General features: G+C 44.0%; 1 pseudogene; it reads left to right on the forward strand.

Moving 5' to 3' along the window:
• The first annotated feature begins 12,011 nt into the window (after positions 1 to 12,011).
• LOC140329693 (uncharacterized) lies at positions 12,012 to 13,848 on the forward strand (annotated as a pseudogene).
• The last annotated feature ends 8,929 nt before the right edge of the window (positions 13,849 to 22,777 follow it).

Consider the following 22,777-nt stretch of genomic DNA (forward strand, 5'->3'; position numbering starts at 1 on the left):
GACCTCTCCTCAGAAGAGGCATTCCCCTCCCTTCCTCCTCCCATCGAGATGGACACCTCAGGTGCCCTCACGAGGGGAAAGAGGAAACTCCCCCAGAGCCCTGTCCCGGAAAAGAAATTGTCCTTAAAGAGGCAGGCCAAGGAGGAGGAAACTCCCCTTCTCCACCCCACCCAGATCACCGAGGTCGTCGAGTATCTGGCCACCATACCACACGACCCTAGCCTATTAGCCCCCCCACAGAGGAGGACAGTGCGTTATGGGAAATGATTGAGGAGGAGGGAGCTGCCCCCCTCATGGTGTAAGTCGCACGGTCCCCGACTGATGAGTCACTTCTCTCCAAATCATTATGGCTAAGATATCAATCTTCTCCATCAATGTTAGGAGCATAAGAGACCCCGTCAGAAGGCAGACCGTTCGCAGTTTCATTGACACCCAACCAGGAGACATAGTCATGCTGCAGGAATGTGCCCTCCCCCCCTCTAGGAGATACAGTCACCTGTGCTCCCAGTGGACCCAGGGTCCCTCTTACTGGTCTGGTGGTGGCGACTGCAAGTCAGCAGGAGTAGCCATTCTGATCAGGGGTGAGCGTTTCACGCTTGACGCTGTCCACAATCTCGTTTGCGGCCGCCTGCTGGTCGTAGACTGTTCGTGGGCAGGAGAGCCAGTTAGGCTCATCAACGTGTACGCCTCCCGAGAAGAATGAGCGGCTGGAACTTTTCCAGACCCTGAGGACCCAACTCGCAACCACCAGGGCAGTAATAATGGGTGGTGATTTCAACTGCCCGATAGAGGAGGACGGGCGCAGCTCAGGCATCATGGCAAAGTTGGACGTTACCTCCCGCATTCTCAAAGAGATGGTGGCGGAGGCTTCCTTGAAGGACGTTGTAGGCTCCATCGGAAACGGTGCCGCAAATTACACCTGGTGCCGCCCCGATGGATCTGTCCGCTCAAGGATAGACCATCTTTACATCCAGAGAGGTAACGTACAACAGCCACTCCATGGTCCCCTGCTTCTTCTCGGACCATAGGGCCCTTCTCTTCCAGGGGGACCTTGGCAAGGGCTTCGGCCCGGGCCCAGGCTCCTGGAAGCTGAACACCGCCCTGCTGGAAAGGGAGGAACTGATGGAGGAACTGAGGGGTGAGTATGTCAACTGGAGGGAGGATAAGGAACTTTTCGGAAAGGTAAGTGAATGGTGGGAGTTCGTGAAGGTCAAGCTCCGCAGCTTCTTTCAAGCGAGGGGACGTCAGCAGGTGTGCGCAAGGAAGAGGGAACTCAAGAGACTGCAGCGTGAGCTGCAGTCCTTGCAGGACCTCTACCAATGCGGATGGGACGTTAGGCGAGACCTGGAAGAGAGACCAAGAAGCGCTTGAAACAGCACTTCGAGGAGGACGCCAGGCGCATCATCTTCCGTTCCAAGGTGGAGCATCTAGAGAAAGGTGAGAAGTGTAACTCTTTCTTTTTCAGGAAACTCCACTCTGGCCACACACCCCTAGCCGAACTGCGGGACTCGATCGGCCCTCTCCGGAAGGGTAAGTCAGGAGGTAATGGAAGTTGTCAGTGACTTCTACCGGAACCTCTACTCGCCCAAAGACACGGATGACGACGCTGCGAACCGGTTCCTGTCAGGTATCACCAACACCCTTGATCCTGCAGGCGCGGCGTCCACGGACGCTCCCCTCACTATGGAGGAGCTGACCTCGGCCGTCAAATCCTTTAGGCGAGGCAGGACCCCGGGCTGCGACGGTCTCCCAGCGGAGCTCTATGTAGCGCTGTGGGATCTCGTAGGCCCGGAACTGCTCGAGCTGTACGAGGAGTTGGCGGAGGAGGGCAGAATGCCGCCATCGCTGAGGGAGGGCATGATTACGATCTTGTGTAAGCGGAAGGGCGAGAAATGCGACCTCAAAAACTGGCGTCCCATTTCTCTCCTCAACGTGGACTACAAGATCCTCGCCAAGGTACTGGCCAACCGGCTAAAGGTTATCGGACAGATCATCCACCCGGACCAGACCTGCAGAATTCCAGGGCGACGGATTGCGGACAGCCTCGCACTGGTTAGAGACACGGTCCACTACATCCAGGACTGCAACATCCACGCCGCCCTGGTCAGTCTTGACCAGGAGAAGGCCTTTGACTGTGTCTCCCATGGGCTCATGCTTAGAGCCCTCCGTAAGTATGGTCTAGGCGACATGTTCTGTTCATATGTTAACCTTATGTACCTTGATATCCACAGCACAGTGCTGGTGAACGGCTGGAAGACTGACCCCTTCCCGGTCCTCTCTGGGGTCAGACAAGGCTGCCCTCTGTCACCTCTTTTTGTTTGTTGTATAGAGCTCTTCGCCGAATGCATCAGACGGAACCCAGAGATCAGAGGGATCACCGCACCAGGTCCAGACAGAAGGGAAGCGAAGTGCTCGCTCTACACGGATGACATGACGGTGTTCTGCGCGGACAAGCGTTCCATCGACGTGCTCGTCCAGATCTGCGAAGACTTCGGCCGAGCGTCAGGGGCAAAAGTCAACTGCGGGAAGTCAGAAGCCATGCTCTTCGGAAACTGGTACCTGCCTTCCTCTGCGCCCATCCCCTTCAACATCCAACCGGACTTCATCAAGATCCTTGGCGTCTGGTTCGGGAAGGAAGGAGCAGCCCTGAAGTCCTGGGAAGAGAGGCTGTCTAAAATGAAACAGAAGTTCGGCCTCTGGAGCCTCAGAGACCTCACCATCGAAGGGAAGACGCAAGTACTCCGCAGTGAAATCCTCCCTGTGTTGCAGTACCTCGCCCAAGCCTGGCCCCCACGCACCAACACCTGCAAGGCCATCACGAGGGCGACCTTCCACTTCATCTGGGGCTCGAAGATGGACCGAGTAAAGAGAACAACAATGTTTAAAGAACATCGGAAGGGCGGCAAAGGAGTCCCGGACATTGCGACGATGCTGAGGATATTCTTCGCCTGCAACGCCGTAAGAAGGACACTGGTGTATCGATCTTCGACTTCTGCAGGGAACGCCATGTCAAGATTCTTCCTCCTCCCACTCTGGAGGAGCCTAGGATGGGACAGCTCCGTGCCATACAACTGGGACACACCTTGGTTCTACTTGGACAACTTCAAGTTCATCAAGGAAAACGAGCTGCAGGGCATCAGGCCCGACCTGTGGAAGCCGAAGACCATCTACAAACAGATCCGTGCAAAGGACTCAATGGAACCTGTTCCGGGTAGAAACGCAGTCACCTGCGAGGAAATCTGGATCAACATCGGGTCCAAAAGACTTACCAACCGGCACGGGGATTTGGCCTGGATGGCGGTCCAAGGAGGACTGCCCTTAAGAACTTTCATGCATGCCAGGAACTTATGTAGGTACAGACACTGCCCCTTCTGCGTCATCGAAGAGGAGACGGCCTTGCATGTCTTCTGGCAGTGCCCCTACGCCCAAGCCGTGTTGAAGACCATGGAACAGGAACTGAGCCCGAGAACAGTACCGAGAACAGCCATCACATACTGCGCTATGTTGTATGGCCTGTTCCACGGCGAATTCACGGAAGAAGTCGAAGGAGCTTGGAGGGTTTTGAACTGTATTAAGGACGCTATCTGGTGCGCTAGGAAGCGCCTTATCTTCCGGAGGGAGAGGATGTCCATAGCGGACTGCCGCAGACTGTCTCTCAGTCTGATCAGGGACTACACCCTCATGGACTTTCCAGAAGAGGAAGACGATGCCTGAAAAGGCCCCCTTTCCCCTCTCCCCCAAGTTCTCTTCAGAAGTGTTTAAATGTGTGAAAAGTGTGAAATTAGTTTTGTAAGAGCTCAATAAAGCTTCGGGCCTGGGAGAGCCCTTAGGGATGGTCTCAGACCGGTTTAAGATGTGGATTGACAATCGGTTGGGGTGGTTTGCGGCACAAAGCCGCAGTATGGAGGGATGTATGTATTTATTTGCGAGTGTGTTGTGGGGGATTGTAATGTAGTGTTATGCGCTGCGTCGCAATTCCATGTATGTATGAACCCTGATTGTATGGTTTTTGAAAAATGTGATTAATAAAGCAATTTATTCAATCAAAAAAAACGAAAGGTAATGAGTTTTTTTTACCTTCACAGATCAGTTTGTGTGCAATGCCTTTTATGATAAAGTTGCTAAAAATATTGATGAGCAGGACTTATGTGGACTAGAATTTGTGCCTTTATATACCTGCGGAGAGATTGCAGTTTCGGTAACAATGCACAACCCTTAGATACAGCCAGAAGATATTTTGTTCTACTTAAATCGCGTCTGCTACAAGGTCAGATTTGTGATGAGGGATACAAACGATTATGGAATTTGGAACGGTAAATTTTTAAAGTTATTCTGAAACCAGATCCGACAAGCTCCGGTGGTGTTTTTCACCTCCCATCTGTTATTTTGCTGGGACGTGACAGGGTATTTGTGCACTACAAAGGGATGCCTAGATATTGCAGACAATGCAAAGAGTATTGGCACATGGCAGAGGACTGCCCAAATAAAGAGATTAAAACTTGCAGGAAGTGTGGGCAAAGACTGCCAGAATGAAATATGTAATAGTTGTGGAGATGCCGGGCATTCTTTTAGAGAATGCAGTGTAAGAAAATCATATGCTCATGCTGTCAGAAACTCACCTGAATTTGTTGTTGCAGCTGAATATCCACGAGCAGAAGGGAGCAGATTGAATCAAGTGGAAGAGACCCAGATGTCGGTAGCTGCGGAGACAGCCCGGCAAGATCTGCCTGTCCAGGATGGAGGAGCGGGTATGCCGGTGCCGCTGACGGGCGAGGTCAACGACTCCAGTACGCCTGTGAATCCGGGTATGTCTGGAGATATACCTGAAAGGACATCTTGTAACCCCGGGAAACCAGTTGCGTGCGAAGAAGAGGAGGAAATGGACATGTCTTTGGGTACAAAAAAAGCAGAAAAGTGAATGTAATACAGGTAAACAACAATAAAATCATGAAAAACACAAGTGATGGTTGTACAGCCTTGCCCAAGATGGAAAGATGCGAAGATGCGGGAGTAAAGCAAGGTTGTCGCTGTCCCCGCTACTCTTTGTTTGTGCGTTGGAGCCATTACTATCCTTTATCAGGAAGGAAAAGTGGGTAAGAGGGGTTCACCTTCCGGGAGGTAGCGGGGTCGTGGCAAAAGTGGCAGCTTATATGGACGATGTGGTAATGTGTACCTCAGAGGCGGCAATTAACAGAGTATTACTGCTGACATATATTTTGCTTAGGCTCAGGATTCAAACTGAATTTAGACAAATGCGAATGTCTTATACTTGGAAACTGGCAAAAAGAAAACATTAGAATTAAAACTGTGGAGGCAGTAAAAATATTGGGCGTCATATTTGATGCAAATAACGGAAATTTGAGCTGGGAGAAAGTCAGAAATAAAGTCATCCAGAAAGTAGAATTTTGGAAAATAAGGAGATTAACTTTGGAAGGGAAAATCCTTGTCACAAAATCTGTCCTACTCCCATTAATGCTATACCCATGTTCCGTATTTCCCCCTAACAGTACGATAAGACAATTAAACAAAATTATGTTTCGTTTCATATGGAGTTCCACCGCAGAAAAAGTTGAGAAATCATGCAAAGAGAAAGTCAAAGGTGGCAAAAAAAACCCTAATCTGAGAGCGGCATTGTGGGGTAGCTACTTTTCTTTGCTTTAGGTGTTTAAAAAAAACAAAGAAAACTACTGGAGTCCGTTTCTAAAATATGCTGCGGGTCATATTCAGGAGAAGGGCATGGTACAAACCAAGCCAAACCAGCCCAATTTTATTAACTCCACCCAAGCAATATGTAATATTGGAAAAATTCATAGTTGAAAATGATTTAAAATATCTGGATTCAGATTCTTTGGTGAACTACAAGTAGACTCTCAAAAAACAAGTACAAAATGAAATAGTAGCACCAGTTGCAAACTTTGGGGAGTCTAAATCCAAAAGCATATGGGAAATGGTCAATCAAAAATACTTGTCCAATGAGCTAAAAGATATTGCCTGGCAAACGGTACACGAAAGTCTCCCCACAGGGCGTTTCAACATAGAAGGGGCATTGTAGCATGTGCTAAATGCCCAAGATTGGAATGCAGAGCAGAAGAAACAACCTTACATGTCATATGAAACTGCCCGTATGCTCAGGAGGTATGGAGGAAAGCTGGCAAAGTCTTAAAGATTCAATCAGGTTTGCAAAACTTAGATCATCAAATAATCCTGTGTGGTACTTTGGGACAAATCCCATCAATCAATGCTCAAACATTTTGGACAACGATAAATTGTCTGAAGTTAGCTTTGTGGAAAATGAGGAACTTATATTTGTTTAAAACAAATCATGTGTCATCAACAGAGTGCATAAGGTATGCTATAAGCAAGATGTACAATTTTTTTCTGAGACAAAAAACTGGGGACGCCCAGGGCAGTAAAGGAATGGAATATTTTGTTGTGGAATTCCACGCTAGGCAGGGACAACTAATATTAATTCTTCCTTTACAGGTTAACAGAACGGGCACATTTATTAACCCTTTTTTTCCCTTTATGTTAAACAGCTGGGTTGAATGAGCTCTCACCAAGAAACTACCAGGTTCATAAGACATGAGAATGCCGGCATAGGTAGGGGTTAAAAACATTCAGTAACGAGTTAGTATTGGTAGAAGGGAATAAAATTGTACATACCAAAAACTTACCTAGGAAGTGTAACCTGCAAATAAGCAATGAGATGGTTAGGTAAAGAAATGTATTCTAAAATAATATACAATACTATGTATGGGATACTTACCTAGAAAATGTTGTAAACTGGAAAGAAATCATAATAACTTGGATGCTAATCTGTTTTCTGTATAAAATTGGTCAAATTAATACACGTGTGAAATTTGGGGAAAAAAAAGCTTGGATCAAAGCTCCAAAAGAGGCAAAGAAATAAGAGGATATGATAAAAATTGTGTATGCAAAGGGTCAATCTTTGAGGGGAAACCCTCCTTGGTGTGTACAGCTGAAACCCTTGTCGGGAGGCAGAACATTAACAAAAATTTCCTTGCGCTGTGTTCATGATACCAGGCTTAGCAAGGCAATAAGTAAGCCCTTGTGTGAAGCCATTGGTTTTTTTTCGGAAAGGCTTCCCAAGATTGGGGATATAGCCAAACTCAAAATGTTAATGGAACTGATGTCCTTTTTAAGGAAAAAAGGTCAAATGTACTGTAAATTGATGGTACCCTATATTCAAAAGGGAAATATTGTTAAAAACAGTGATCCTAACAAAGTGTAAGAGGGGTTAAATTGATTCCCCTTTGAAATTCGAGAATCACCAAAAATGCTCTGTTAAGGTGATTCCACTGGTATGGTATGGCCTGTCCTGTGACAGGGGACCATAGGAATATGTTATTTTTATTAAAATGTGAAGATAATTGTATGTGATGTTATCTAAAATGAATCGGATTGTAAATAACGTAAGCATTATGTACAATATGAATGTAGGATGAGTGGTACAGCCCGTCCTCAGACAGGTGTCCACAAACATAATATGCTTTAATATGGCCCAGCCCTTCCCCTAGAGGTGGGTGGCCTTTCCATTGGAAAATTGTTTCTTTCTTGGGCAGGAGCCCTCAAGTTATATTCTGTTATCCCCTTTTTTTCCCCCAAGGATTATGGACCTTTTTTTGGAGCAAACCCTTCTTTGAGTTAAGTTAACTCATGGACCCTTTGTTCAACATGGACTTTTTACCTGCATAAAAGGACTTTTATTTACTAACCTTGAGACACGTTTTCTTTGCTTTATCATATCCCGAAATCACTTTATGTTATCGCAAATTGCAAATTATGTTAAAAGTTTATGTATCGTTGTTTCATCCGTTTTCTAATTTTATAATAAAAATGTAAAAAAATCTGTTCTTATCAGTTTTTTGGGAAGAACACTGTGGTCCACCTCACATACCATCTGAGGCATGGAGCCATAGAAGCGATCAATGCTGTGTGGAGTCATTTTTGGAGCAGTAGTTTGAGGAAAAGAAGTTCTTTTCTACAATGGAGACCCCTGGACCTCGCATCATTAGCCCTGGCCCCCTGGAGCCGAGGGTCAAGAATTCCGTGAAGATTGCGGTGGATTCCGACTTTTCTGAGAAGTTTGATCTGAAATATATGGTCCGGAATGTTCTGCTGGGAGCACTGCAGGCCAAGAGAGGACATCCTGTGCTGTAAAGACAACAAAAAAAAGAGGAGTATTTTCTGACCTTTTTTTGAATATTTACCTTATGCGAAATTCTTGGGTGCTTTGAGGAGGAATTTACATAATGAAGATTTGCATGGGCTTTTTTTATGCCGCTGATGGATCCTGAGGAGGTGGTGGTCACTGTACATATGTACAACCCTTTTTTCCCCCCACCTTGATGTTACTCTCTTTTCGAAGAGATATTGCGAAAAAGTGACATTAATTGGCAAGATCTTTAATTCTGAGGGTCTGTGAAATGGCAAGTGTAAATATAGAGTCAAGCTGCGCTCTTGTTCTGAGTCTTTGGATGGGGTGAAGCATTTGCCTCAATATTTTTTTCTTGGGAGAGACAAAGGGGTGCTGTTTTATAATGGCATGCCAAAATACTGTGTTAAGTGTGGCCAGTTTAGGCACAGCAAAGAGGACTGCACAGTGGGGATTGATTGTTGCAGGAGGTGTGGTGTGACTGGTCATCTGGCAAAAGATTGCCCCAAAGGAAAAGAATGTAATTGTTGTGGAGGGACAGGCCACATGTTCTGGAATTGTCCAGTGCGCAAAAAATCTTATGCAGAAGCTGCTAAAGAGAAGAGGATCCTGATGATCAACCGAGCTGTGAGACTGCTAGCACAGGGACAGTGATTGCTGCTACAGAGCAGGTCAATCAGCAGCCATTATCACAGAATGTAGAGATTACTGAGGTTCCGGAAAGCCCCATGCCAGCTGCTGTTGGGGGTGGAGATGTCTCGTCCAATTGCAGTGAGGAGGAAAGACCAGCAGCTGTGGAAGGGGTTGAGGGCCCCACCAGAGTGGAGGAGGCGGGGAAAGTCATTGAAACAGTGTTGAGATGCCTGTCACAGATGAAGTAAGAAAGAAGTTGAGAGGCTGGGCGGGTTTAAGCAAATTGAATCCAAGAGGAAGAAAAGGAGGAAGTCGGGGCATATCTCAGAATCGGAGGTCGAAGACAAAATGGAAGTTATCGGAGGCGTCTGGTGTGGTGAGGCAAGTGGAGGGCGGCAAGATTCTGCCAAAATTCTCATATGGTGCGAACCCGGCGGATTACTTTGGTGCTTTAAATTTGTTAGAAAGTGATGTTCCCTCTCCATAATACTGATAGCATGTCTGCAGATTTGCTCCCTCAATGTTAGGAGTCTAAGGTCGGCAGCAAGGAGAGCTACAATTTTGGACTTTTTTTCTGTCACAGACTGTGATATCATTTGCATACAGGAATGTGGGATTGACTATCATCCTAATTACAAATTCCTGTCAAAAGAATGGACATATCGATCCCTTTGGTCTGGGGATAATGATAATAAAGCCACAGGAGTGGCCATTCTTTTCAAAGGGGGAGCCTTGAACTTGCCGTCTTTCCAAGACTTAATACCGGGCAGGGCCTTATTGGCCACCTTTGAATTCGGTGGCAAAACTTTAAGGATTCTCAACGTGTATGCCCCTGTGAGGAAACAGGAGCGTGCGTTTTTTTTTTGGACTCAAAGTTTATGTACCTGGATCCGAACCGATAGTAGTGATCGGGGACTTTAACTGTGTGGTGAAAGGCGAATCAAGAGATTCTACTACTCGGTTGCATGACAAAACTTCAAAAATGCTATATGATTTCATATGTGACTGTCACTTGAAACATGGTTGGAGGTTAATGAGGGGTGGGCACCCTGGTTACACCTGGGCTAATAGTGGATGCCAATCTAGGATTTATTACCTACTTATTGCTGATGAGCTGGAGATGGATAGCATGTTGTTGGAAGATACTGGTTTTTCAGATCACAAGCTTATTAAAGGGAAAATAATAACCGGAGCTGAAAGAGGCCAAGGAGTTTGGAGACTGAACACACAGTTATTACTGGGAGCAACTTTTGAGGAAGAGTTTGAGGAAATATAAAGAGTTAAAACTAAAACAATGTATGTTTAGTTCTAAACGTGATTGGTGGGACATGATGAAGAGGGAATTAAAAGGTTTTTTCATGTCCCTTGGCAAACGAGAAGGCTTGAGAAGGAAAAGAGTATATAAAATCCTAAATATGCGAGTTCAAGCTCTTATATCGATGAAGCAGTGTGGAATCGCGGTGGATAGTAAATTGGCAAAGGCGAAACAAGACTTGGCTAAAGCTATTCTGGAGAAAGGCAAAGCAGTTATCAATAGGGCTAAGGTGGAAAAAGGTCATCTAGGTCTGTTGGATAATCCCCTTGACAGTGAGGATCAGGAGGTGCTGGAACACAATATTACTGTCACAGAAGTCTTGATGGCCTTGAAAAAATGTCAAAAACACAAAACACCTGGGCAAGATGGCCTACCTGTGGATCTATACCAGAAATTTTGGGGTGTTTTGGGCGAAGATTTTGTGGCTGTATTGTCCGAAGTGTTCAAGGATGGTCAAATGCCTAGGTCTTGGAAACAAGGAGTGGTAACCTTGTTACCAAAGAAGGGAGATTTGGAAAGTTTAGAAAATTGGAGGCCTATTACTCTGTTGAATTCGGATTACAAAGTGTATGCTAAACTAGTGAACAGGTTGAAAAAGATTCTTGGGAAACTCCTACACGGGACCAAGTTTGCGGGATTCCAGGACGTAGTATCCAAGATCATCTGAATCTTTTAAAAGATGCGATTTGGTGGCAGTCCAGCAGACGATAAAAAGTGGCTTTAGTGTCCTTGGATTTTCAGAAGGCCTATGACCGTGTGTCCCATGTCTGGCTGTGGGCAGTTTTACAGAAGATGGGTTTGACTGATGGCATGGTGAGAAGATTCCAGGGCATGTACGCTGGAGTGACGAGCAGGATCTGTGTGAACGGCAACTTAACTGCAGCAATACCTTTGTTGTCGGGAGTCAAACAGGGCTGCCCTTTATCGCCTATTCTTTGTTTGTGCTCTGGAGTCACTTTTGTGGAGCCTCAAATCGGATAAAGTGATCAGAGGGATCCCGTTGCCTGGAAGTGGTGGCAAAGAGATAACAACCATAGCATATATGGACGATGTCACCATTCTTTGCGAATCTGGCAGAGCGGTAAACAGAGCTATATGGCGGATGGAGTTTTTCTGCACAGGAACCGGATTCAGTCTTAATCTGCAAAAATGTGGATGTTTTCTTATTGGAGACTGGGCGCATGAGGAGGTAACCATCTGAACACAGAGAGAAGCCTTGAAAATATTAGGCGTGTTTTTTGATGAGGTTAATGATGGCAGGAGCAGTTGGGAAAAGTGCATTGAAAAGACGCAAAAGAAAGTTGATTTTTGGAATCTGAGGAAATTGTCGTTCACAGGAAAGGTTCTGATTATCAAGAGTGTCCTTCTGCCTGTCATGACGTTTTTGGGACTAGTGTATCCCCCGAATGAAAGAATATTACAACGTTTACCCAAAATATTGCAGAAAAATTGAAAAGGACTGTTTTGCAGAGACCCTTGGAGAAAGGAGGTAAAAGGTGTGCCTGACTTGAAGGAGCATTTGTGGATCCTTTTCTTCGCTGTTTACAGAAAACACGGACAGAGGATTACGATTGGTCTTTTTTCTGCAATAGCCAATCATATATCGTTTCCAGAAGAGAGGCTGGGTGGACAGAAGAGGAAATCGGCCATGATGCTTAACACCGCCTGCTCATTGTTTTTTCGATGACAACATAATTAGATTTTTTGACCTTGAGCCGTATGATCTGGAAATATTGCTGGATCCTCGGAAAATTAAGCGAGCAAACGAAGCCGACAAGATGCTGTGTAGGGTACTGAATTACTTGGAAGTGTCAGCGGGTATTTGGATGAAGGTTAATTCCCCTGCCTTATCAAATGAGTTAAAAGATCTGTCATGGCAGATAGTCCATGATTGTGTGCCAACGAGAGCCTTTCAATATGAGAGAAGGATGGGGCAAAATCCTTGATGCCCTAGGAAAGGATGTGACAATGCAGAGACAACCTTCCATGTATTCTGGAATTGTGCTTTTGCTCAAAGGGTATGAAAGATCTGCGGAGTTATTTTAAAAGCCTTAACCGGAGCTTGGTCCTTGACCCATGAAGTGATCTTGTATGGCATGGGAGGCCCTAAAGACAGTGACCATGCGGAGGTCTTTTGGATTGCCATTAATTGTATCAAGATGGCTATCTGGAAGAGTAGAAAAGTCTGGATCTTTAAACAAGATGAGCTGGATGAGATTGAAGTTTGTAAATTGGCAATAGCTGAAATGATCCCCTTTTATTTGAGGGATAAGAAGAGGACGGGCCAGAAAAGAGCAAAAAGTTTGTGGAATATTCCAATGTGGAATATTCTTCTTGATATTGAATAAGAGCTGTCATCAATTTTGGGATTGGGTGTAGGGGAGAGGTAGCATAATTTTGTCTAGTTTTCTCGACTGTTATGTTTTTTTATGCTGAGGTTTCATTATTTGGCTAAATGAAAATTCTTTTAAAAATTTTTTATGATGATGAATACAAGTTTGCCCTTTGGCTGAGCTGAGGGTTTTGACTTGATTTTCTTAAAAAAATCTGCCTTTGCCCTTAGGCAAAGCCGAAGCCGCAGCCCGAGGTGTCTGAGACCAAGGCGAAGATGGCCCCCCAAGAAGCAACAGGAAAAGAAAAAGCACCTGGAACAGGCCCAAGCCAGCCGGGTGCAGGAAGAAAGACCCTCCACTAGACCAGCCCTAGCTGCAGGAGCAGAGGCAAGCGGAAGACGCCAGACAGCAAAGGGGGTTCCAGCCCTGGAACCCTGGATGAAGCAGACGGTCGTCCTCCAACTAAAGGAGGTGAACGGAAGGGTCCTGGATATGACAGCAGAGGTTTTCGGAAGGAAGATGGTCATCGACCAAGGATTCTCCAAGGCGGAGACCCTCTCCATCCAGGCCTTCATAAGAGGAATCTTCTACATCACATTTGTGTCCCTACAAGTGTGCAGAAGATATTGGGAGAAAGTGAAGGCGGCAGAACCCGGATCTCCTTTCGGCAACTTTGTTGCCAACTCGCCCATTCAACGGGAGGAAAGAAGAGTCACGGTGTCCATGCGCAGCCCTCACATCCCAGGACAAGACATCGCCACGTACCTGAAGAGGTTCTGCACAGTGCTGAGAGCGCCAACCCGGATCCTGGACGCCAACAGCTTCTGGAGTGGAAGCGGACCCTCACATGTAAGCTTAGGAGAGACCCCACCACGGGGGACCTCCTGCACTTGCACCAGTGCATCAACCTCGGCCCATGCCCCGGAATCCTCCACTACGAGGACATGCCCCGGACCTGCAGAAGGTGCGGAGCAGAAGGCCACGTAGATAAGGACTGCCCCGCAGTGTTCTGTAGACTCTGCCCTGTCAAAGGGCACGAGTCCAAGGACTGTCCTCGGACTAAGGTCTGCAACCTCTGCGGGGGAAAAGACCACCTATACCGGGAATGCCCCAAGAATGCCAAAAACCTCCCCCAGGTCCACTGGACCTGGTTCCAAAACCCCAACCCTGCAAGCCCTGCCCCGATACCAACCCCCCCAACCCCAATCCTCCCCTCCACCAACCCAGACCCCACAAACCCAACCCGGAGCAACAAGCTCCCCCCCAACCGGCGGACCCACAGTCCACCACCACCCCAGAAACCCAAACCCCTTCCCCAGCCGCCCCACCCCCCAACCCAACACCACACCACAGACCCAACACCCACAACCCCCAACACCACCACCCCCTGACCTCTCCTCAGAAGTGGCATTCCCCTCCCTTCCTCCTCCCGAGATGGACACCTCAGGTGCCCTCACGAGGGGAAAGAGGAAACTCCCCCAGAGCCCTGTCCCGGACAAAGAATTGTCCCTAAAGAGGCAGGCCAAGGAGGAGGAAACTCCTTCTCCACCCCACCCAGATCACCGAGGACCTCGCCAAGGTCGTCGAGTATCTAGACACCATACCCCACGACCCCAGCTTATTACCCCCCCACCCCACGGAGGAGGACAGTGCGTTATGGGAAATGATTGAGGAGAAGGGAGCTGCCCTCCTCTTGGTGCAAGTCGTACAGTCTCCGACTGAAGCGTCACTTTTCTCCGAATCATTATGGCTAAGATATCAATCTTTTCCATCAATGTTAGGAGCAGAAGAGACCCTGTCAGAAGGCAGACTGTACTCAGTTTCATTGATACTCAACCAGGAGACATAGTCATGCTGCAGGAATGCGCTCTTCCCCCCTCTTGGAGATACAGTCACCTGTGCTCCCAGTGTCCCTCTTACTGGTCTGGAGGTGGCGACTGCAAGTCAGCAGGTGTAGCCATTCTGATCAGGGGTGGGCGTTTCACGCTTGACGCTGTCCACGATCTCGTCTGCGGCCGTCTTCTGGTCGTAGACGGTTCGTGGGCAGGAGAGCTAGTTAGGCTCATCAACGTGTACGCCTCCCCTGAGAAGAATGAGTGGCTGGAGCTTTTACAGACCCAACTCGCGACCACCAGGGCAGTAATATGGGTGTTGAGTTCAACTGCCCAATAGAGAAGGACGGGTGCAGCTCCAGCATCATGGCAAAGTTGGACGTTTACCTCCCGCCTTCTCAAAGTGTGGTTTGACAATCTGTTGGGGTTGTGTGCAGTATATAGCTGCAGTGTGGAGGGATGTATGTATTTATTTGCGAGTGTGTTTCGGGGGATTTTAATGTAGTGTTATGCGCTGCGTTGCACTTCCGTGTGTGTTTGAACCCTGAGTGTATTGTTTTCGATTTGTGTAACTAATAAAATACTTTATTCAATCAAAAATTTCCAGAAAACCTGACGAGGAACAAGGGGAGAGGTTCCATCAAGATGTAAAGTGATAGAAGGTCTCAGGGATCAGAGCAGATGGGATAAACACATGAAAGCAGATTACTGCTGGAGCCTGAACAGTTTTTAATTCCCTTTGTGATTAGTTCTGTAATTATGCGGAATATATAATATATTGACTGACAATAATTCTTTCAGAAATTAATTTTGTTATTTTAGGCATATATAGTTTATTTTATCATGTTTCATTAGTTTTCTCTGAGGTCATTATTTCAAAACCAATAGCCAATCTAGAAAAAAAACAATACCATATTTGGAATCTGTGCATTAAACATACATACAATGACTTTAATGTCTGTTAGGCAAGAAGATGTTCATTGATCAACATTAGAATACATGGCAGTTATATCTATATCATCAATATGCTTGTATAGAATGTAGCTGCTCTCAGTAGTACCCTGAAGAAGTCACAAGGCAAAACACATAGGTTAAGAGGTGTTAAATGGTTAATTATCTATCCTAATCATATTTTGGATATGGCCATACTAACCAACCACACCACAGGAGTATACCTCTACAGAATAGATGGGTCAAAACATATCCCGATTTATTCTGGAAATGGCCACAAAAATGTATGTACTCTACTGCCACTGTTTGAAGATTCGTAAATTGCCATTGTGGAAATTTATGTTTATTGCACAGAAGTCATGATAACCAACAATTGTCAAGAAGGCAAATGAGGTGTTTTAGTTGGCAACATGTTGCGCGCCCCCCCCCCCCCCCCTTATAAAATGAAAGCTCAAGTTTGGAGGTTAAAAAGACTACTAATAAAACATATTGCATGTCAACTCAGCAGGGGTAGTTATGGGCCGAGTTGCGATTTTTGACAGGGCAATAACGAAGTTAGCCAATTTACAGAATGACTACAACAATATTTCTGTGTAATGGCAGAATTATCTGTGAAATTCTAACTAGTAATACAATTATGGGTTGTTACAGATTTGAGCAGAAGACCATACTGCACAAAGATCAACCAGTCCTTCACCTTAACAGTGTTTAATTAGCAGAAGGCAGAATTTTAGTGAAGTAGCTGGCAATTATACCACATAAAGGTCTTAATAATTCAACCAGTCTTGTAAATTTGCTAAATTAGTAGTTTTATGTGTCTTAACAGCCTCCATGCTCTTTTCTGACAGGTTTACCATTTCTGAACTTCCCCTATGAGCTTTCAGAACTTTTCTAGAACTACACACCTTCATGATCGGTCAGTATTTCTAACTGGACATGAAGGAATTATTTCAATGTAATCCAGTTTTATGCATACCTTGGAATATTACACCTTTGCCCAGGAACTGGCCCCAGCAGGATCCCTTCATTCCATTATTCAGCAGAGGAAGGTCAATTTGCTGACAAAAGCTCATGAAAGTGTAATGCCATCACCAGCTGCTGGATAACAATTTAAGCTTATGTAGAACCATATAGCAGGTATTAGGTAGAACACCTGTCGGGTATCTTGCACAAAAATTTCTCTCACTTCATGAAAGGAAGGAAAATCTTGACAAAACAGTGATGGATTTTACAGTTGTAACCAGAATGACTGCCCCAGTTCTAAGATTGTTTGCCTGCCTTCTGTGTTAGGGATGACAAGTAATCTAATATTTTAGTTAGAACATATTTCAGTGACAATACCAGGACTAAGTTACCAGGAATTATGTCATGATTTTTCTGCCAAAGATTGGTGGCAGTAACTTTAACCTGTGAGTCTTTGCATGGTTTAAAAAAAAAAAAAAAAAAAAAAAAAAAAAAAAAAAAAAGGGAAGTGTTTAAAACAAGTATATGAAAGATTGCTTTATTTTTCCAGGCTGGAATCCCAGAAGTGCTAGTGAAATGATGTGCAGTGCATATCCCATGCCCTTAAATATATGCACAGTAAAGACTGGTGCATAAAGACCTGAAGCCAGTGAACCTTATGGATGAAAGATGTCATGGCATAAAACTGAGTGACTTTGAACCAACTCAGTTCATGGGTACTGATGTTCCAGCAATGTTCCCAGAAATGCCATATAGGTTGCCTGAGCTTTGCCAGCTGAAGCCCAAGGAGACCATCCTTTTACATCCTGGAGTGGATATCTAGGTCCTTTGAGCTTTTTTTGTTGCCCTTAAAGGGTACATGCCATGGGAAAAAGCTTTGGCAGAACGACTTTGACCATGTTGCACCACCAAAGGGCCAGGAGAACCTCAGCAGAAGGGCCCAAGAGATGTTAGGTATTCTCTACTCTCAAGACCCATCCTCTAGGAACCAAGTAATTCAGAATGAGATGAACTTGTGGGAATGACAGAGTGATGGTACTTCATAGAATGAAAAGTATTTTTGATGGAACCAGAGGGAACTTGTAATGCAGTAAATACTGAAGTTCTTATCTGTCAGGAAACAGCTGCCTTCCCATAGGTGCTGAAGTGTAAATTGCTCAGGATTAAGGTGGATCTGTGCTCACTCACCCTGCACCCATCTCTAGCCAGCAGTAACTCTGCCCAGCTCACCTGTGTCTATTTCTGGTATTTGATTATTAAAATGCCATTTTTCTATGATTGTCTATGGTATGCTGTTCAATTCAGTTAACTTATTGCACAAATTTGTGTCATAGCACTATCTGTTCCCTACCCATTTGTCCCAGTTTAGCATTAAATGATTTTATTGCGCTGCCAATCCCCTACCCAGGTATGACTGATATCCAAAATTCAGTGTTACTCCCATCAGTCCATCCATATTCAGGGCCCAAAGCGCTTCTAATTAAACAGTCAAAGTCACATGCCCAAATCTTACTGCCAAATTGCAAGTGCTTTGAGAATTCATCCAGTCATTGGAACAAATTTGGGACATACAGTTTACTCGGCAACTCCCATCTCCTGCCTCTGACCTATTCATCCACCCGGACTCCAACACATCCTCTGCTGCTGCCACTCTGAACTGCTATTTCATCAAGCCATCTCTGCGACAGACTCATCTTATCCTAATCCTGGATCTGAACAAGCTTAGAAGCGCAACTGCCACACATTACAGGACCTGCTCTCATGGACTTCAGTTTGCCACATTGTTAGTGCAGGGTGAATAATACATTTTAACAGATAATTGCGAACCGTATGAGTCTTTTCTGGCACTTTACCCTCTCCTCCCCAGTCCGATAACTCTCAAGCTCCTATAACCGATAACCGTCTCTGCTCCTTCACTCATCGCTCCTGCACCTTTTTTCTCTACTGCTACTTTCTGGCGACGTCTCACCAAACCAAAAGTAAAATCACCAACCTCCTTCAGCCAAATTGGCACAATTCCCTCTAATCCACTAGGGGTTCACCGCTCCACCAGGGCCCTTGCACTGACTAAACTGTCCAATCTTCCCTCTGCCTTCAAGCATGCAATTTTTCCTCCAAATGCTAAAAGTTTTGTACAACACCATCACCAGCTGCTGTCTCCCAATGCAGGGTTTTAAACATTATGTGTAACCATACAGTGAAAAACAATGGGTACATGTCTGTTTTCTTTTCAACCCATTAGAGGTTACCATTGCTAAATCTCTCCATTTAAGCTTTCATATTTTAGCCAAAGCAACCCATGGCCAATGTACTAGACATCACCTGTAGTCCTTAATTTTTTGTACTAAATATGTCTTTCATAGGTAGACATGTTGCCCTGAAAGTGATGAAAAAGGGAGTGCCTAGAACTGAAAGCCTTGAATCATGAAGGAATCATTTCCGCATATTCATGTTTATAGACACATTAGAATACTACAACTTTACACAGGAACTAGACCCAGCAGAATCTGTTAACTCAATGCACAGGCAGTGTTAGTAAATTTGCAGACAAAAGTTTTACTTTAGAATATGTTGAATCTTTTCCAATATAACCAATAGATTATACAAAGTGTTTTTTTTTAATTCTAGTTGGCCTACCAGGGTAGGCAGAATAGTGTGTGGTAGTGAATCACTGGGCAAAATAGTCAAGGAAGGCTAAAGTGAGAGGTCAGGAACAAAGCCAGGGGTCAAGAACCAGAAGAACACACACTGAGGTACATATGGCGGGGGGGGGGGGGGGCGCACAGGAGTTGGACCTGCAAAGAACCAAACTGAAAGACAGGTGTATTGGAAATGCTCAGAGCTAGGGGGGCTTAGCCCTAGTGGAGACATGTTACACAGACACAGAGTGCTGTCTGAGCAAGCTTAAAAGCCAAGAGCAATTAGTAGGCCATCTCTTCATCAAATCTGGAAGAGCAGGCATGCCCAGGCAGGTTTTTGTACGGTGTACTCACTGGATATATTTGCAGCAGAAAAAGATTTTAGTTTTGGATTTAAGGTTTCAAAATTATTTACTGGCAGAGCAATGCTGACCATGTTAAGCACCAAAGGGCTTGAAAAACCTCAACAGGAGGTCTAATGATTCATATCCTTTTCTACCACAAACATATTGCAGAAACAAAGTTGGAGTAGTTTTGGAATTATTTGAATTTTCAATGGAACTGTGAGTAGACCATCTAAACAATGACACTACTAGAGGAAGGGAAATTCTTACAGAAAACCTGAGGCTGTTTTGAGTGCATCATAGTGAATGATCTAACCCCAGAAACTGTACTATGGTTTGATTTAGGTGTACTTTCAAATGGGTAATTGAAGTTGAAACCAACATACCCTGAAAAGCAAGTCTAGTGATGAACTTTTAACCTCCCTGGCAGTATAATTAACCATTTTTTAATGTAAAGCAGTACATTTAAAGATACTCATTTTAAATTTCCCACCTACCTGGCCTCACATCCACAACATTCACATGCTGGGAATGGAGATGCTGGGCATGGGCAGAGAAAGAAGGAAGGAGTTTTTAACTTCCTGGCAATTTTATCATCTGCCAAACTGTTAATATTACAGGACTCCTTGGCCAAGTATACCTAATTCTTGCATTGTTTTATCCATTTGTAATTTTACTTTCAGGTTTGTGACATTTGTAAGGTGTAAACTGTCACATTATATTTGACATCATACCCCTGTCACTGATACAGAAAGTAATGGGAATTGCAAAAACAGTTGTGTACTGGGACATGACTAGAAAGGACATATTTCACATGGGGGGGGGGGGGGGGGCCATCTGTTCAATGCCAATGGAGAAAATCCCTCAGTTCTGTAGAAAACAAGAACTGAAAATAAAATTTACAATGGCCAAACCTAAAGTTTTACATGTTCTAGAGATGGAGATCTAGATGCAGATTACTAATAAGGCAATGTTACATTTCCGGGGTCTATTTATAAAGCAGTGAATCTGATGCTCACCAGACCTTGGTGAAGAATCACAGTCTGATAAACACATGTACCTAAAATTATTCACTAGATGTCAGCTTAACGGCTTGATAATTAGACCCTTACACGTGACACTCATTTAAATTCTGTTGGTGAAAGTAAATATGTATTCAGAATAAAACGGCTAAAGGTATTACTTTCTTTACTATTTTTGCCTGATATATGACAGTTACAGAGGGAAGAACTTCAGTTAAAGACATGAACATTGCTTTGGTTTTTCATGATTCAACTAATACACAGCTTTAAATGCACTGTGCCTTTTACAGACCCTTTAAAATTAATGTTAGTTTGTGTTTTATGTGATCCTAAAACATTTTTAAGCACTTCAGAGTTAATCCAGGGAGTAGAACCAGAATTCATCTTCATTAAGCAGCCAACTTTTCTGCAAAAACCTCTGCTGCTCCCATCCTGCCTTTCATCAAGTCACCTGTGACCAATTCATTATATCCCTGATGTGGAGCTTAAGAGTTCAGATCCCCTACAACTCATACTACAGCTGCACACGATTTCAGTTTGCAATATTTAATGAGTTCCTTTGATTTACCATTTTGTTACTAGCACTGGCTAACTCTTTAGGCTTATAGATAACCATGTAGAACACCCGTCGGGTATCTTGCACAATATAACGATTTCCCATGCTTCATCAATGAAAGGAAACTTGACAAAACAGTAATAGGAATTTCACTGTAGTAACAAGAATGACAGTCCCAATTTAAGATTGTTTCCTGCTCTCTGTTAGGGATAACTACAATTTTAGATTTGTGAACATATTTCACTGACAATACTCACCAGGACTAACAGTTGCCAGGAATTATGTTATACATTTTTTGCTACAGATAGATTGGTGGCAGTAATGTTGACCTGTGAGTCTATGCATTGTTTAAAGACTACACACACATATGGCAGTCTCATCTATCCAGGTGTATCTTGCAACTGGTCCCACATCCACCACCATTTGCACCTCTTCATCCTATGCCACCTGACCCAGGCGTGAGATCAGGTGACATAGGAATAAAAAAAAAAATTGTCAATCACACTGCATGCTTGAAAAGGCTCCATCTGCACATGGCCTGAGATGCTCTTGGAGATCGAGAATTAGGGGGAGGTGCTGTCCCTTTACCTTACAGGGTTTTTTTTATGCAAAGTGAAATTTCTTGAGTTTAGGTGTGCTTTAAGAAACAATGAGGAACTTAAATGAGAATGTTTTTTAAGGGAGAACTAGTTAAAATAAGTATTGCTTTTAGTTTCCAGGTTGGAATTCCAGAAGAGCTAGTGAAACAATGTCCAGTGCATATATCCCATGCCTGGAAGAAAAGCACAGTAAAAGACTGGTATAAATATATCTATTGTATTGCTCATATTTTTTCAAAGAGAAAAACAGACAAGACCACATTGAAAATGGAAGCTTACATCTGTGTTGAGATTTAGAAGATCACTGAAGGAACAGAGATCCTGAACTACCTTGGCAGTGGAAGCTATGGAAGAGTTGATGGTTTAACAAGAAAATGGGTAAAGCTCACTAATTACAAAAAGTTTATGAGAATATAGTTTAATTCTTCAGAAAGAATACTTTGCTGTTTTTGTATAGATCTTGTTACATGGCTTGGGTAGAAGACCAATGCAATAAAGCTAAATCATTTAGTCACTTTAGTCCTAGTGAATCAGCTGGCAATGACCCCACATAAAATTTAGAGAATTAGTAAATTATGTGTCTTAAAGCTATCAAGAGGGAAAAAAAAAAAAAAAAAACACACACACAATGGGAGCCTCTATGCTTATATAGAGAAGTTCAGCAAAGGCAACTAAATGGCTCATGTATTAGACACTGCCTATAGTCCTAAATGATCCAACTACTTTTGTACTCAATGAAGTTTTTCTTTCACAGAAAGTCATGTTGTCATGAAGATAATGAAAAGGAGCAGAATGCCTTACTTCATTAACCGACTGTCAGTATATCTTACAGGACATGAAGGCATTATTTCAACATATTACATTGTGGATATGTTAAAGAGTATTACACTTTTTAGGTAAGTACATTTGCTGACACAAAAGCTCATGCAAGTATGATGCCATCACCAGCTGCTGGATAACACAAACGTCTGTATAACCATATAGCAGGAAATGGGTAGAACATTTGTCAGTTATTTTGCACAACCTAAAGATTTCACTTACTTCATGAAAGGGAGCAATGAAAATTATGACAAAACAAAATGATGGAATTCCCCTGTTGGAACCAGAATTACTGTTACAATTGTAAGATTGTTTTCTGCCTTCTGTGTTAGTGATAACTAAAATGTTAGATTAGTTGTAAATATATTCCAGTGACAATACTCACCAGGACTAACAGTTGCCAGGAATTAGCTTTTTAAAAAAAAATAAAAAATAAAAAAAAACCACACACAACCTAAGATTGGTGGCAGTATTGTTGACCTGTGAGTCTATGCACTATTGAAGAATCAACAATGAGGTATTTAGATGGGGAGGCTATTATAAGAGAACTATTTAAAACAAGTATATGAAATAATGCTTTAATTTTCCAGGTTGG

Source organism: Pyxicephalus adspersus, chromosome 4 (genome assembly GCF_032062135.1).
Source record: "Pyxicephalus adspersus chromosome 4, UCB_Pads_2.0, whole genome shotgun sequence".
In the NCBI taxonomy this organism is placed as follows: domain Eukaryota; kingdom Metazoa; phylum Chordata; class Amphibia; order Anura; family Pyxicephalidae; genus Pyxicephalus; species Pyxicephalus adspersus.